The following is a 12,462-nucleotide window of genomic DNA, read 5'->3' on the forward strand; positions in this document are numbered from 1 at the left end:
TCTACATAATAATAATAAATAATAAACATGATCGCACCAATAATTGAATTGAACACATGTATTCCCCTTAGCGACCTTCCCCTTCGGGTGACGCATTCAATTTAAACTTAACACCATCAACAAACGCATACATATATACATATTCATTCTGCCATGGGTCACGTCTGGCTATTGCAGCCTTAACCAAGACCAAGTCTCCAATCCAACGAACAAACGAACAGCACGCGTCTGCTGACCTTTTGGTCATATTCATACATTAAATTTAGCATATTGCATCAGAGTGAAGTGAAGTTGCATTTGTCATAGGCAAGTTGTTTGTATTTAAAATTCATCGGCACGAAGAGTACAAGAGAATGCAACGGCAAAGCAGCTATTAATACCTTATTAGAAGGTCCCAGCATTCATATGGAATATCAATGAGAGTGATGTTGGAGCCAGGTTTTCCGCATTTCCGTTGGCCTCTGAATGTTCGGGCAAAAGCAACGGTGTTTTTCAGAGGTTTTTTTTTGGCATACAGAGGGGGAACCAGGAAATTGCAATCATAAATCGGAGAATGATGACCAACAATGTTTATGTTGGCTAGGCAATTAGTTGGCACATTGATTCTGGTTTAGCTGCACAGGTTCAGGTATACATAGGTCCAGTTCAGGCAAAAAAAAAAAAATTGACCAGGAAATGTTTCGTTTTCGTAGCAAACACTTGTCAGATTGCATGTTCAATTCTAATAATATAATAATATTTGCGTGCCTGGGCATTGTCCAAGTCAAGGAGACCTTGCTCTTTTCCTTCTTTTTCTTTCTTCAGCTTCTTCATCGTTTTGGTGTCTTGGCATCATTACAACATCATTAGAATTTGATTTGCATTTCCTTGGAGTTTCGCGGGGGGTTCCACCATGGTATTAAAGCCCATTTAGCTGTCGTGTGGCAATTATTGATCAACAAGGTGCCAGAATCAGAATCAGAATTGCCGTTGCCCATCAGGCCCATGAGATGGTCAAGTCACCAGAAGAATTGCATTTGCATAAGACAAAAAAAAGGAACAGGAGAAGAAAAGAAAAGAAAAGAAAAGAAAGAAGTATATAACCGTTTTGCAATTTTATGCTTAATGCTCCACCTGAGTGACGACCAGCCATCACTTGTCCCATCAGTAGTCCCTGAGTGCCGAGTTCTTTATTTTCTCTTCTTTAGCAAACTTCAAAACTTCCTTGGCTCTTAACACGCTTCATTTGGCCAGGTTCTTTGGGGCTTGGTCTTGGGTCTGTCGTCGTACCGCAAGCGTTTAAATATTTATGTCTTGTGTACTTAAGTTAATCACATCCAAATGATGAGACCCAACTACTGGGCACCAGACAACCGACCAACTACCGTGTTGTGCACACTTCTTCTCTCCATTTATAACTCTTTTTCCCTCTTTCTTCCTTCCTTACACATTCTAATGATTTGCATGGCTTGCATTGTTATTGTTGTACATTCTTGTATATATATCTTATTCCTTTCTAACTATTCATTACTTTTGCCGTTCCCTACCTTACTATATATATAAGTGACATTTATTTGCATGTCTTTATTGAGTCGTTAAAATTCTTTTGTGCATTTTGCACAAACATTTTAATTATTTAATGGCCAAAACTCATTTCCCTGTCAACACGACCTCATCATCAACCCAAAAACATATATGTATACGTAAGTATGTTTAAGAATAAGCCAAAGATCTGCAAACATCCAAAAGAAGATATGTTTATATATTGTTTACAACGAATGACCCAAAATGGTCAATAACAACAATAACAGCCACAAACAACAGCAATGGCAGTGTTAAGGACCCATAAATATGGCTAGCATAGTCGATAACGTCGAACAGTGGCGGCGCTTATGCCAAACAAGGGGTTAGAATTTAAATCTCTACTAAGCCAACTACCTTATAATATTCTAAACCGCATCAGAACAAGCAAAGAATAGATAATATTTAATAGATTTTACCTTTCAACAAAAATCCAAGACTAACTTTGCATTTGCCTTAGAAATTCTAGTTTCTGTTCAATCTTTTTTGCTGGTTCCCCCCCTTTTTTGTGTGTTTGAGAAAACTATCTACTTGAAGTTTTGGCTAGACTACTGCCTCCATCCCTCCCCTTCTGTTGCCCTTGGCCAACAACTGGTAATCTCTTTTTTGTTTGCTGTTATTGCTGGCGGGCATTAGTTTTGCGTTGTGGCGTGTGGCGGCAACTTTGCATTTCATTAATTTATGATTATTGCCAAAAATTGTTAAGGCAGCAATTGCAATTTGTTTGCTATTTTTGGCCAGAAGATTAGGCCAATTTGGTGTGAATTGGCTGTGGCCAGATCTGGCCCATAACATTGAATGTTGTTATTGCTGCATCTTGATGCTGTTGCAGTTGCAGTTGCTGCTGCTGCTGCTGCTGCTGCTTCTAACGGCAGCTGGCAGCGCATCAATCAATGCGGGCGACGTCATGAGACTGACAAACGAATAGACTAACAGTCGAGGACACTGGACAGAGAGTGGCAATGCAACTGACCTTGCAATAAGGAAGTGGCATCCGTCACTGTCTTCAACAGCAGCAGCAGCAGGAGTGTGCTCAGAAAATGAATTTTCGTGTGAATTCTGCTTATTTATGTGGGCAATTAGTCTGGTCTGTCTGTCTGTGTCTACTGCTTCTACAATTTTAACTCTTTTTCAACTTATTCGCATTCCTTGTTCTCTCAAGTTCAGTTAGTTATGTAATGTTAGCAACTTGACAGCCTCACAATTTTAATTTATTTCCTTTTAATATGCTCTTACCTCGATCAAATGCAATTTAACAACTCAATAAATTGGCAAAACGGCTTCTTTATTTCATCTGTCGATATATCTACAGAGCCCAACATTAAAGACTAGAGAAGCCAACATTATTACATATGTTTTCTCTCCCATCTTTTTCTTTTCTTTTTTTGTTTTGTTTTGTTTGTGTGAGCCGCAATTATAGTTCTAACGGCATTTCTAGGCAATTTGGTGCCGCCTTTTTGGGTGGGCAGTCCGACGACCGAAGCCCCAAACTGTATTGTCTAGTCCAGGGGGCCAGGGAATGAAGCCAAAGCTGAAGCTGGCACAGACCAACGTCGGCGGCAAACTCTCGCCTGGACTCTGGACTGGACACACAAAAATCATCAACATAAATTCAGTTTTTAGTGCGTTTTAAGGCACACCAACGAATATCACGAGGGGCTAGCGGGGGCATATTTATAGTTTTATTTCATTTTTTGTTTTCGTTTTTGGTTTTGTTTTTGGCTGTTGAAACTCATAAAGAGAATCGCTGCTCTTTGGGCCATAAAATTGACAGCTTATGGCTAGAAAATTGAAAAAAAAATATACACGGCCTCAATTCGAAAGATTTCTATTGCAATTCATAATGATCGATAAATAAGAAATTGTTATTGATAAATACACACATACACATACACATAGACAACAGTTAGAAGTGAGGCCAAATGTTGACGAAATTATGGGACAAATTTGAAGACAGTTTTTAATAAGTTAAGTCTTTTGCTAAAGCAACTAAATTTATTGAGGGAAATTGGAAGAATTATTGAAACGTTTTAGTCAATGAATGAAAGTCTTTTACAATAAGCCACTGTCAGCAATTTATTTGTCGTTGTAATTAAAACTTTTTAAAGTTTTTTATCCTCTGAATTTTGCGTTTACTTCAATCACATACTACTGTACATTATTTCTAACCATCAATAGGAATTGAAGTTAAAAAACTATATGTATGAACAGACCGATGTAAAAAATAGCATATCTTAATTCTCTAAAGGAAAAACGATATTTTATTTTTAGATGAAACCTCGAAATCTAATATCTTTGGTTAATCAAACTTTGTTTTTTTTTTTAATTTCCATGAATTGAGATTTTTAAAATCAAGTAGTCTACATAAACTTGTTTTGCTCACTCAAGCATAAGCGCACCCTGGCGCCCCCACCAGCCAACGGCCAACTCTGGCCTTATGGAAAAATGTTTATATGCATAACTAGCCGATTTTTCGTCCGATATAATTTGGTATGTTGCTGATTAAGTGGGCAAATTTTAATGGCATAAGGTAGAAAATTATGGGAGTTAATTGAGTTTTCTAAAATTACGGGAGCGGAAGGGGGCGTGGCAAAAATTTGAAATAAACTTGATTACTTTACATATTTCACGACTTTACGTACAAAATTTGGTGGCTCTATCTTTTATAGTCTCCGAGATCTAGTCGTTCATACGGACGGACATACGGTCATGGCTAGGTCCACTCAGCTGTTGATACTGATCAAGAATATATATACTTTATGGGGTCGGAATAGCTTCCTTCTGCCTGTTACATACATTTTGGCGACTTAAGTATACCATTTTACCCTACTGGTGTATGGTATAAAAAAAATGTATAAGTCCATGCGATTCTTTGCATTTTTTTATTATCTTAAGATCTTGACTTGAATAAAACGTGTTGTTCAATATTTTTACGAGTTTTTTAGGTTTATTTGTGTTTAAATTAACCAAAAGAAAACCAATTTTGAGTTCTTTTAAACTGACTCCCTCCTGCTCTTTCCCTTCGTCAAATTTCATCGCTCCAAATAGGCTTTTCCGCTTTTCAGAAAATCTTAAAAGTTGCTGAATCTGTCTCTTATACACAAGCGAGACAAAATTTCGTTTTTGGCTAATGTTTTGGGCAATCTTAATGTTAATTAAAAAATTAAACAAATATCTTTTTCAGCAAATGCCAATTAAATAATGAGAAATGTCTGTTCTTCCATTAAGCAATATCTAGAAAAATTAACAAAAACAAATTCGTTTAATTTCTTTCAATTTCACAATGATGAATTTTGATGAGTTTTATTATCCATTTGTAGGCCGACATTAAAATAATCATTTTCATTTTGGGTTCTCCCCTTTTTGTGTTGTTGTTGTTTTTCTTTTTCGGGCAATGCTGGCTAATTTGTTAAGCGGGAGCGCTCAACAGCAAAATTTTAATGAATTTCTTAATTTTTTGTTGTTTTTTTTTTTGTTTTGCTGCTCCGTGTTTAAATTTCTATTTTCACCTACCACATTTCAATATGCAAACAACTAGCCAAAAGAAGGAAAAGATAAATAAATAAGAACCGCAGGAAATACCGTTGGTTCTTGTGCGTTATGGTTTGTTGATTGCCGGCGACAACTTCCGACGCATAGACAACAACAAATACCGGCAACACCGGCAACGACGCCGCCAACAAGAACATCAACAGCCATAAGAATATGAAAATGGGAAAAAAAATTCTATGGGGTAAAGTAATAGAGAAATAGACTTTGTAATACCCTCTCCCAAAGAAAAGGTAAACTATGCCTGATATTTGACTTAATGAAATGTTATGGCATCAAAAGAGGGAAAAAGTTAGACTTCCTTTGGATAGGTACAACAAGATGAAATTATAAGATAAATTTTAAAAAGAAAGGAAATGCAACTTAAGGTTGCATTTTGTGGATATAGGTATATACCCTTTCAAACCTCTGGGTATACAGGGTATTAAGAATACGACCAACTGTCCGCACCACCGTCGCGGGTGGTTGGTGGGGCCCTCCAACTCAAAAGGTATGCCTCCGGGTGTTCTTCTTCGTTCCCCATTGTGGTTTTTTTTTTTTTTTTTTTGGATTCTCTTGGGGATCAGCAACATCATGGTTGAAACATAAAGTTGGATAGTCGAAAAGTGTATTTAATTTAGCAGTTAATTAAATTTTCTACACTTTGGTTAGGGTACCTTTTTTTTCTTTTTCTATTTTGTTGCTTGACATGCCTTTGTTTTGTTTTTGTTTCTGAGCTTTTCTTTTGTTTTAATAACTTTGATTGGTTTTCCCCTTGTAGAATCAACGGGTGGTCCAAAGGGTATTGTGGGGCAAGGGGGGATATTAGCTACATTAACAACAAAATGACAACACCTGCTAATGACCCAAATTGGCTGATTGCCAGTCAGCCAAAGAAAATGAGGCAAATGAGTCGAAAGCACCTGCTGTTTGCATAATTTTATTGCCTGATATCCCTCTATTACCCCCAGGGCAACCCCAATAATGCACGACATCTCATCCAGAGTCTTGTTATACCCATTCTCATTAATTGGAATTTCTTTTGCCATGGCTCCTGCTGGGACCACCAGAAGAAGGAGGTGGAAGGTTTTTATGGCCGGCCACAAATTACATTTATACATACAAACATACAGTTCCAACCAATTTTGCCCGGTAGCTCTCGTTTATCTTTCGAACTTTGCTTTTGTCGCGCTTGAATGCTGCCTGGCAAACAACAACAACAACAAAAGAAACCCTAAAGACAATGCATATAATAAGTTATGTCGAGGTCACCGACCCACAAATACCCTATGTATAGCAAGTGAGTAAGGTATAACTCTAACTTAGGAAGGAGTTTCACACTAACATTCTGATTCAGGATAATTCTTATAATAATAATTGAATTTTCAAGTCAGAAAATGTAGACAAAAGGGGAAAAAGAATAACTAATTGGAAAGGCTTCTTTAAGTTGGCTTTAAGTAATAGCTCCAAGTCCGATTTAGAACAAGTTGGAGAAATAAATTGTCCAACTCAATCTACCTTTTGCCGCATAATTAAATTGCTGAGCATCAAAATGAAACACAATTCAATAAATGTGTTAATAAAGTTATGAAATCAATGAAATGTGCAAAGCAAAAGGTTAGCAATTGATTTTTGTGGTTTTTGTTTTTGCAATTAATTTGATTTATGGACAAAAAAAAAAAAAAAAAGAAACAATGCAAATATAGAGATAGAATTTATATGAATAGTTTCATTATTAAAGTTGCCTAATTAATTATTTTTTCATTGTAATAAAATTAGCTAACACTAAATGATTGTGAGTGCCATGAGATTCAAACTATAACAAGGTTTTAATTTGCAGATATATTTACTACATTAAAATGTATGAATATATATACCAAGGAAGTGACTTAGATGATACCTACTAAGTCCATAATTTTGTCGTTCTCGAGATTGAACAATAGTGAAAGATAATTACATTTGGGAGAACGGAGAAGGATAAGTGAATTTTCTATATTTTCTAATTATTGTACAAAGCCAAAATCAAAGAATGAGTGATCAATACTGGACCATTAACTCTTTCTTCAAAAGTGGACAGTAAAAGGAATAAGGACGGAGTCTCATCACTTCATTTTCCAATCAGTAATTAGCTTAATTGTTAATAATAAACACAGAAAGCTTAAATTTCAAACCCGGTAGTAGCAACTTCTGTATTTTAATCAACTATAAGTATGCATATTGAAATTTAATATAACAAAAAAGTGACAATCGGCATGTTGTCCTTAGATGTAAAGGTCACATCCTTCTAAGAATAAAAGAGTTTGTTGTTTGATTAAATCAAATGCCCACATACTTACATAAATACAAACCTGCAGATTACGTATACGCAGCATGTGACATCTCTACTAAAGAGTCAGTTCAATCATTATAATAAGAATAATATTAATGAAAGTAAAGTCTTAACATATTTCAGTTGTAATATTTACAAACTTAGAGTAAGTGGTAAGTGATATTAAGCAATATAATTTATTTAATTTTTATTCCTAAGGTCGACTTACTAAAGGTATTCAGGACTTAAGACCAATGCGGAAATTTATTTTGTTTGGAAATGAAACATTTCTTTTCAAATCTCGTATCGTAACAGGGATATTTTATGCCTAGAGTGCTTAAGCCCTTTATGAATTCTGATTTGTTTAAATAATCAATGGATCGAATAGCATTTAAAGTATGTGAAATATGAAGTTGTCAAAAGAATGCTGGCATTATGATATTGGAATAGGTTAAAATGTGGGCAATCGAACAAAAAGCAAACGCTGTTTTGCATATAGAAAGAAGATATATGTGTAGATAAGAGGAGAAGTCATTTGCAATTTAATACTCATTCTGTTCTGATGAGTAAGCAATTTTTATGTTTAAGGCAAGTCTTAACACATTTATAACTAAAACGAATAAGTTGATATAACCATTAATAATGCATTCGACTTACAGAACTCCCTTGTACTTTTTTATCTACCCTTAGCTTAAATATCTCTTTAAAAAACCAGAAAATACTTTAATTCCCAATCAGAGTAGAACTCCAATGGTAGAGATTAACCTTTAAGCTGCATTCAAAGTGACACAATTGAATGTAATTTAAATGCCAAAAACCAATAATGTAATCAAATAAACAGACCCACAAACACACACACACACACACACAGACAGACTATATATGTATATATGTATGTGTGTATGCACAGCACTTAAATAAAGCGACAATTGATTAATTTATTGCCATTTGACAAACTCGAGGCTAATTGTCTCTCCACTGCAAAATGAGCAAAATAAAAGAGATCAAAAAAAAAAAAAAAACAAAAAAAGTATTTCAATTTATTTTCATTTTCTCCTGGCAAAAGTCCTTTTTCATCCACTCACCGAAGAAAAAGTGAAAATTTGACTCAATTTGTGCAAACACTTGAAGCTGTTTATTTATTTATTTGCCTATTTGTCAAAATGTCATGGCAACACGCCCCCTTTCCCCACCTCAGCCACCGTGTTGTACTATCAAAGCTGCCACCCACTAACTAACTAACTAACTAACTAACAAATATCAACAACTGCGAAACAGCTGTTTTATCTCTCTATCTCTCTCCCTCTCTTTCTCTCTCTCTGTATAACAGCTGATGAGTATAACAGTGAGGGCAAAAAGGTAAACAAACCGGCTAGTTGCAAGTTTTTACTTCCGTTTTGCAAGAGAGTTATAAAAGAGAACTTCATCTAAGAGAGACAGGAGACACTTTGCGAGAGAGAGAGTGAGAGGAAGAGAGGGCGAGTAAGCCAATTGAAAGAGTGGCTTAAAACATAATTAATGGCCACGCCGTTCAGGAGGAAGGATTACACTTGGTTATACTCGACTAGGCCAAGAGCTTAATTACCTTCATTTATGTTGAATTGTGGCCGCAAAAAAGAATTGTTATTCTCAATTTCTGGCCAAATGCCAATAGTACTAGCATTTTGGCCAAAAAACAATAATAAAAAAAAACAGAAGAAGGAATACTATAGTAACATAAGTAGTAAGCAAAACTAAAAGAGCACAAGCCAAAACTAGACACAGACACCAGACAGAGTCAGACATGGTAACTTAGAGAGACAGAGAGAGAGAGAGAATATATACATGTATAAATGTGTTTGTGTGTGAGCCGACTCAATGCTTCGTGCCGCATTACGAAAAACCAGTTCAGTTCGTTGCCGTTTTTGGCTTCAGGTCTCTTGGCCAGAGTCAGTAGTCAGTCCATTTTAGCCAGTTAGTTGAGCTTTGCCAGCCATTGAAAGACGAACAACGAACAAACCGCTGCGTGTTGAATGTGTTTTTTTAGCCAAATATTGACGGCCAACAGAAGTAGTAACCGAAGCAAAACGAAGAAGAAGAAGAAGTATAAATTCAAATAAATAGTTTCAAACAAAATCAAAACCGATCATCAATTTGTTTGGTAGTCTTCTCTCACTATTAACCACTCAGATCGCGTCGCGTCCAAAAAGTTCTATAAACAAATTGAGAAAGAACCAAAAGCAATCACCACAAAAACAACAACAACAAACGAAAACGAAAGAACAACAAAATACAAAAACCAAACGCTGACACAACAACAACAACAAATTATATACGAAACGGTAAAGGAAACTAAAAATAACAACAACGAATTTTTAACAATTAATTGTAATTAATTAAAACATGTTTTATTTTTTGTTTTGTTTTGTCTTTTGACAAATATGCTAAGACAAATCTTTTAAACAAATAGAAATGCATTTAACTTGAGACCAAAAAGCAACAACAACAAGAAACAAAAATTAAGTATGTACTGTCCCTGTGAGTGTATGCGTGTGTGTGTGTGTTTTTATGATGTGTCTGTGTGAGTGTAAGTGAGTGTGAGATGTCTGTCTAAATACACTGGGCTAATATGACAAAAAGATACTCATAATGCAAAATGTTAAAATTTTATTTAAAAAAGTGAAGATCAATTTAAAAGACCTTTTATTATTAAAATTATGAGTAACCTTTAAAGCCTATTGCCAATTATTGTATTTGAATTGTAAAAGAGTACTTCATTCTTTAATTGTTTATTGAATGAATCGAACAACTTATATGGTTGATATAGCAAAATAATCGTATCACTGATATGTTAATTATTATATTAATAATAAAAGTATATACATTTGGAATATGTTGGTAAATACGTGACATAAATACTAAAAGACATAGTGCGGTTCAAGTAAATAGGTTAAAAGTATAAATGAATAGAAGAACTCACATTTGGAAGGAATAAGTAGGATTTAAAATGAACGAACTGAATTCAATGAGCTAAGAAGACTCGACTGACTCATAACATTTTATTATTATGAATTATAAATATAAACAATATATGTAATACATACCAAATGGTGTCATTTAAAAAAAATTAATACTATTTAGTAAATGCCAAGTACATCTTGATTCTTAGAGCCCCATATTCTCGGGGTTTCTTCTATAAACTCATTCGAACAAGTGAGTTAAGTGAGTTCAAAAAGTTTTGTTTTCATTTTTTGTTGTGCTTTAGAATATATTGTTTTAAACAATTTGTATATCATAATTATTTTCATACATTTTTATTCCTTGTAAATTTGACTTACATTTCATTAAATAACATTCGAATGGAATAATAGTCTTAGATTATAGTAGTAGCATTATATATTTTAGATGGTTGACCAAAATAGAAACTTATTACGCTTTTGATTAAATAGGGATTATATACTTAAATATGAATAGATTGTTTAGTCAACAGTTCTATTTCTTAGCTAATTCTAAAAGACTTTCTTTTGATAATTCCAATAGTAGAAGCAAGTCTAATTGAGTAGGTCAGTTATTGCTTATGTACATACATATATGTATCTTAGCTTGGCCTTAAAAGCCAAGCAAAGGGCTTTAAAGAAGTAAGTTTAAGATTGACTAGGTCATTTATTGCTCTATCTTTGGATCACTTAATTAAAACCTTAGTCTTAAGAGCTGAAGAAAGATTCTAAATAAGTTTACACCGAAATTAACACTCTGCCTTTTGGCATTACTCATAAATTAGTGTATTTTTATGGTTAAAATTTTCGCCGAGTGTTTTTTATTGTAATCAGTAAATTAAAAGGGAGATTAGCCACAGTTATCTTACCTATCATAGTATCCAATTAAAGTTTATTCTGAATATTCATCTGACCCGTTTTAATAAATCTTGGGTACTTAGATATCATTAAACTCTCTTTAAACATAGATCACATCTTTCTGCGTTAAAAAACTATAAACTTCTTCTACATATATTTAAGAGTGTTATTTTTTGAAATGTAGCCCACTGTGTTGGGCTTCTAAACAGCCTTGAAAGCTGCCTCCCTTTTAGCAACTATGATGATAATGATGATGCTGCTGCTGCTGCTGCCTTCGCCGTTGCTTTTGCTGGTGCACTGTCAACCATATAGCTACAACAGCAACATCAGCAATAGCAGCACCAGCACAAGCTCCAGCAACAACAACAAGAAAAGCGTCACAAGTCACAAAAGACGAAGACAGAAGCGGCAGCTGACTTTATGACGTCGCCAACCTGGCGTGTTAACCTGGCCAAGAGCAGCAGCTACAACAGCAGCAGCTACCTGGCTAGACATTGGGAAGCTTGTTGTGGTTGTTGTTGCAACTGCAACCTAAGCCACACAAATACATAGGCAGATAGATACACACACACACACATAGTCGCATTCGCATACAGTTGCATGTGTGAGGCGAAATTCGCTTTTGTTTTATGATTTTCATAAATTCTGCAACAGTTGCCCACAAAAGGAAGACAACAACAGAAAAAAAAGTTCATATTAAAAAGAAGAAAATAGCTAAAAGCGCGCAAAAATCCCTATAACATGGTGTGCGTTCGTAAGTCTGTGTGTGTTTGTGTCTGTATGTGTCTGTGTGAGTGGAAAAACCGGTTGCAGTTAAGTCTTTTCTTTTCCCTTTTTTTAAATATATTTTTTTTTGTTTTAGCACAGGGTAAAAATAAATAAAAGCGATTAACTTGAGACAGTTTTAGTAGCCAGTCATACCCAGTTCATTTTCCCTCCACCACCCACTAACCGGGTAAAAATCATATATAGAAAGGAAAAACTTTAGCCAGTTTTTGTCTAACATACAATTTTTTCATATTTCTTATATAAATCTTTTAGATATTTCCTTTTTGTTCTGTTTTATTTATTTGTTTCTCTTTCGTTTTACTTGCAGGAAAGGTCAAAGAAAAGTACAAAAAGAAAAAATTGACAAATTCGCTAAAAGAAATATATAAACTGTGTATGGGTGTGTGTGTGTGTGTGTGTATATGCGTGTTAATGTTAATGTAAATGTGTCCATCAGTTCGATTT

The 12,462-nt window shown here is 34.7% G+C and overlaps 1 long non-coding RNA gene across 1 annotated transcript in view; it reads left to right on the forward strand.

The window, feature by feature from the left end:
- Positions 1-9,373: 9,373 nt before the first annotated feature.
- The window catches only part of LOC137576932 (uncharacterized), a 46,684-nt gene continuing 43,595 nt past the window's right edge, over positions 9,374-12,462 (forward strand). The window contains exon 1 of the long non-coding RNA XR_011032349.1: positions 9,374-9,717. This is a non-coding gene — a long non-coding RNA (uncharacterized lncRNA). The remainder of the gene's footprint in view (positions 9,718-12,462) is intronic.

Source organism: Drosophila tropicalis, unplaced genomic scaffold (assembly GCF_018151085.1).
Source record: "Drosophila tropicalis isolate 14030-0801.00 unplaced genomic scaffold, ASM1815108v1 contig_593, whole genome shotgun sequence".
In the NCBI taxonomy this organism is placed as follows: domain Eukaryota; kingdom Metazoa; phylum Arthropoda; class Insecta; order Diptera; family Drosophilidae; genus Drosophila; species Drosophila tropicalis.